This window comes from Centruroides sculpturatus, unplaced genomic scaffold, assembly GCF_000671375.1.
Source record: "Centruroides sculpturatus isolate CEXI.00-Female unplaced genomic scaffold, Cexi_2.0 scaffold277, whole genome shotgun sequence".
Classification (NCBI taxonomy): Eukaryota; Metazoa; Arthropoda; class Arachnida; order Scorpiones; family Buthidae; genus Centruroides; species Centruroides sculpturatus.
Window position 1 is genome coordinate 690,585 of NW_019392628.1, and position 5,622 is coordinate 696,206.

Genomic DNA, 5,622 nt, shown 5'->3' on the forward strand with positions numbered 1-5,622 from the left:
TCTAGTGTTTTATTTGCTTTATTATAATTATATATATACATTCTGCCGCCCAGCGCCACGCTACAGAGAATTTAGGCGAGTAAGTTGTTTACTATCGTCTGTACAGTATGTAAATTAGGTATTGTAAGTCTAATACAGCACTAATACAGTCTAATTTTATACATTTCTTGTGAAAGAAACATTTCTTATTCAACGGCCATAAAAATTATTTATATTAATGATGTCTCCAAAGTTCAACGAAGTTTTTGCAGAAAAATAACTTATCAGAAATTGCCCGCCGTTTGGTGTGCTGCTCCGCGACGAAAACAAGCTTGAGCAATGGCGATGTCAAACGGTGCACACTCGGTAAGTAATCCTACAATTTTTTGTTTATAGCATAGTTTATACGGATTATTTCCAAAAAAATTATACATATTTTGGAAATGTTGAGTCAAATTAGTCTAGAATCGATTAATTTTATGGAAGAAAAGCTTTCAAACAGCTGTAGTCTGTAAACTTTACACGTGTCGGGCTGTGATTGGCAAGGACTCGTACAAAATTGATTCATAAAGAACGGAACGTATCTACCGTGTTATAGGGGGGTCGACTGTACTTTTAAATTTTTTAGGTATTTTAATATCTTTTCCATTACATTTTAATTCTATTTGAAATGTTTAAAATATTTCTTATATTAAACCTCTGTTTCAAATATAATGTTCTTTTCAGAATTGTTTTTGAATAAGTTAGTGATTTTGTCTGAATTCTGTGTTCCAAATCACCTGAAGACATTAATGCAATGTTCAAAATGTTTATGAATCTTCTCTAATTTATTAGTTTTTTAATGCCAACAGATAGTTTTTTTTTTTATTTTATTAATTATGTCATTCAGTTATATTTATACTGTTTTGACAATGAGAACATATTTTCTAGTAGCTTTTATGTTTAAGGTCAAAAAACTTTGATATATAATTAATAAAAGGAATGAATATAAAGAAAGATGAAACATTCTATTTCATTTGAAGGAAAAAAAAATTCTATTTTAATTCAATATTGTTACTTTTTTCAAAAATTTTCCATTTTAATAGTAGAATTTTCATTAAAATATTTTATTAAAGTTTATGTATTTATACAAATTGTATAAATACATAAACTTTAATAAAATATTTTAATGAATACAAAACATTTCATCTTGTAGATATAAAGAAATTTTCAAAATTAAATACAACAAACTTAAGACAAAAGTAAAAATAATTTATTTTGCTAAAAGAACAAAGAATAATTTACTCTTAACTCTATATTAATGTTTCAGATATTGTTGATAAAAAAATATAGTTTCTCAATTAACTTCAAAACGTACATAAAATGCACTGTATTTGTAATTTTACTCTTCTCACATCCAAATAGTCAGAAATGTGGTAAATACTGCTGATTTTATTTCCAAACAAGTTACATTTATTTTAAGTTAAAAGAATAGATTATCACATATGATGTGATAACCTACTCTTATAAAGTTAATTTTCAAATTTTATTACTTTCCTGGCTGTTATATATAACAGAGGGAAAAATATGGCAATTGGTCAAAACATGGCCCCCCAAGATTTTTACAGTTTTGTACTCTGGACATTGAAACATCCAGAAATACAAAAGAATTTGGGGATTTATTCTGTATGTATGAGTGTTTGTGTTTGTTTGTTTGTTTGTTTGTTTGTTTGTTTGTTTGTGTGTGTGTGTGTGGGACACAGTTTTGTTCACCCTGTTTGAAGCTTAACTCCTGTGCTTTTTGTCAAAAATTTCTGAAATTTTGTAGGGAAGTTTGTGTATTACAGGGATTGTTGACATTTAACTACCATAATTTAATAGCATCAGAGTGGAAAGATGAAGGGGATTGTGTGTTATATCTTGGATAGAGTTGGACTTAATGACAATTTTAATTGTTGTTAGTATTTATAATATTTTAGAAAACCCATCCCTACCTTCAAAATTGAGTTTTTGTCATTTTATAATGATTAAAAGTAGAAAGTTTTTTAATAAAATATCATAACAGATGGCATCACATGCAGTTTTAAATGTTGCCAGGAAAGTTAAACAACTCATTGCTGGATTATTTTTCTTTAATGTAGTCAAAATGTGAACAGTAAGATTTAAAATTATCATGTAATATTTTCAAAAGCCATGTTCTATCAACCACATTTTTTTCTTGTTCATAACATTCATTGTTTTCTTATTTTATCTCATATTTTATAATGCCAATTTGGTCAACTTTGTTGCATTTTGGTTACTGAACCTTCATATTTTTAAGTTTGTGCCAGTGTTCTAATATTAATTTCTGTTTTTGTTTTGACATTAATGAATAAACTTTAGTAATGCTCTTATATGGAGATTTAATAAGCTCTTATATGAAGATTTATAAGTATTTAGGATTCACTAAATTCTATATCCTTCAAAAATACCCAAACAAATGTTATCATACTCTGTATTGGAGCTAAATCCAGACTCTTACCATGTCTACTCACCAAATCTATAGATATAAGACAGGGTAATCAAACCTACTTTAAGGCAACATATTGCTCTAGTGTTTTATTTGCTTAACAGCAGTTAATTTTTTTCCCTGTTATTCAGCTTTACATAAAGACAAATAAGAAAACAGATCATCTTCTATCTATCTATATAAATAAAAATGTAATGTTCGTTTGTTCCTACCGATTCCTTTGAAATTTTGACACAACGCTGCATTCGAATACGCACGTGTTTTTATNTAATTTTATTATTATTGTTAATATAAATAAACTCAGTTGTAATATGCAAATTTGAATATTTCAAATTAAATGTATAATTTGTAAAATTTTATGTAAATAATTTTACATAAAATTTTACAAATTATACATTTGTAAAATTTATCATGTTGGAATGTACATATCATGTTGGAAATATTTTCTATAATTTATAATTGTTTATTTTAAGAAATTGAACAATTTTTAATTATTATTTAAATAACACTTATAATTTATTACAACATAAAATCAGACTGTAATTCTAGAATTACAATTTGATTTTTTTTTAAATATTATTTAAAAAAAACATTTTAATCTGTATACAATTTTATTTATTTATAGCTATACCAGTGAAATCAAAGAAAACAAAAGCTGTTGACATTGAGGTAAATAAAAAAAAAATAATCTATATTGTTTATTCTTAAGGTGGAAAACTATTTATTTTATATTTTTAGTGAAAGCAGGTTAAATTGATATTTTGCAACTGTAAATTTAAAATTTTTTGATGATTTCAGAATTGAAATAATTCAACTGTAGAAATAAATTTTAATTTATAATCAGATAAATTTACTGTTAAATTAATAGTTATTTATGGGTTAAATACACATATCTATATGGAAGTTGGGATGATCAGGTAACTGAAAAATCTCTTGATAAACGAGTTGTTACTCTGATGACAAGAAATTACTAATTGGGTATATATAATTTAAAAACCATAACATATTAGGAAAATATTCTACTTCAATTTCTTGGATTGTGTAAGTATAATGTTTCTACAATCTGCAATTGTAAACTCTCTTCAAATTATGTATATAGTTATTAAAAATGTCAGCAGAGAGCAAATACTTATTTGTATTGTAAGTTTTGTATAATTATAAAGTTTTAGTCTAAATATCATTTAAATTATTCTGTAATTGGCAAATTCAACAACTATGATTCCTTTTTAAATTTAATAATATAATCACATATTGCTAATTATAAAAAACATAACATGCAAATGGATACATTCCTATATACATTACAAAAATGTTTAAATCATGTTTGTGAATTTTAAATCTATTCTAAAATTTTTTTATTTTATTTTATTCTATATTAAGAAAGAATAATTAAAATACTAAAATTTAATATTAATTTATAATGGCCTCAGAGCATTAAATTTGATAAAATTAACTGAATTGCATTGATACTATGTATAACAGAAAATTTTTGTTTGGATTAATAAAACTAAATTATTGCTTTCTTTTCTGTATCAAGTCAAAGTACCCAGCGAATACAATAAGCATTGAGTAACAGTGACTGGTGAGAGTAAACAGACAATAACCATTGTAATCATCAAAATAAATAAAATAAAGCCTATTAAAGATATTAAAACTAGTGTTGCAATGAATAGTATATTCGGCCTCAGGCTGAATACTGAATATTCGGCCAAACTATTCGGTTTGATTAATGCACGTACAAAAATTGGCGCGCAAACTGCATTATGACAAGGACCCTGCTCTCTATTGGCCACTGTCACTACACTTTGCCAATCGTGTTAATTCTTGACAGTTCAGACAAGAGTGTCATGGCAGTGTGATAAGTGATGATATCAAATCTGGATAGCAATGAAATGACCTACACGTGCAAATAATGGAAGAAGAACAGAGAAGGACCGCAAAGTGAAAATGTGAAAATAAATATGAAATTGAGTTGATAACATAATTGAACAAGTCGATTATGTTATCAACTCAATAAGCTGCTTTGAACAAGTTGAGGCAGCTTATTTGCATGAAATTCACGGTTGTGAATGCCAAATAATTGTTGTCATAGACTTCGAAAAGCTAAATGCTTGTAATGAAAGTCACTTAGCGTGCAAGGGCGAAAGCCTGAGGTCGTTAGGGCTACCGAGCTGTTTCGAATCTATGAAATCATAACTGTGACTTATACCGGCGTCCTATCTGTCTCTTTTCTCCGTTATCACCAGGCTATGAGTCACATAATTGTAAAATGGGAAATCTACGACGGAAACGTGATGAATCGAAAATATCGTGAGGGCGTATTATGATGTATGCATAGGCATACGTGGACTAGAGCAATAGAGGAAAGAGAAAGGGAAGAGCAAAGACGAGCGCTTAAAAAGAAGGATAGGCAGGGTCAGACCCTCAGATGTGCGACAATTCTCGAATGAATAGGTGTGTACGTGTGCTGATCTTTGTAATTATAAATTGTGAATACAAGTGACTAATATTATGTTTTTGTATTTTGTGCATGTTATAAGTTATAAATAAATATAAACAAACAACACTAACCGGATAACATTAAATCTAAATACCAAAATGATTAATTTACTGTGTTTTTGTTATTTCTTACTCCTGTTTTTAGGTATTCTGTAGAATAGTGATTAAATATTCGGTATTTGGCCGAATACCGAATATTTGTTAATCACTAATTAAAACCTAATCTGGGTATTTATTTATGATGCATTATTTTAAACTCATTTTGACTAGTGACAAGCAGAATTATGTAAATCTTGAAATATAAATCATTTTCTTTCACAATGTCAATTTTTATACTGCTTTCATCTGATTGAAATTTTTCAATGTTTATATTTAGAATTGTTTATTAGATGTATTTTTCTGTTTTATGATAAATTTAATCAGGATCTAAAATATTTTAAAAACATTTATTAGTGATTATAAGAATTTCTCATGTTAATACCAATCTAGTAATTTACAGGAAATATAATAATTTTTATAATTTTTTTGTGGAAATTTAAAATGTTCTGAAAATTTTTTTTAATTAAAAAAAATAATTTATATATTTATAATAGGGTGTGGTGTATGTATATTTATATATATATATATATAGTACAATAATAATAATAATAATAATA

General features: G+C 26.7%; 1 long non-coding RNA gene across 1 annotated transcript in view; it reads left to right on the plus strand.

Annotated features, from left to right (window-relative positions):
• LOC111617809 overlaps window positions 1-5,622 on the plus strand; it is a 26,050-nt gene that overhangs the window by 16,437 nt on the left and 3,991 nt on the right. Inside the window, exon 2 of the long non-coding RNA XR_002755489.1 lies at window positions 3,093-3,136. This is a non-coding gene — a long non-coding RNA (uncharacterized LOC111617809). The remainder of the gene's footprint in view (window positions 1-3,092; window positions 3,137-5,622) is intronic.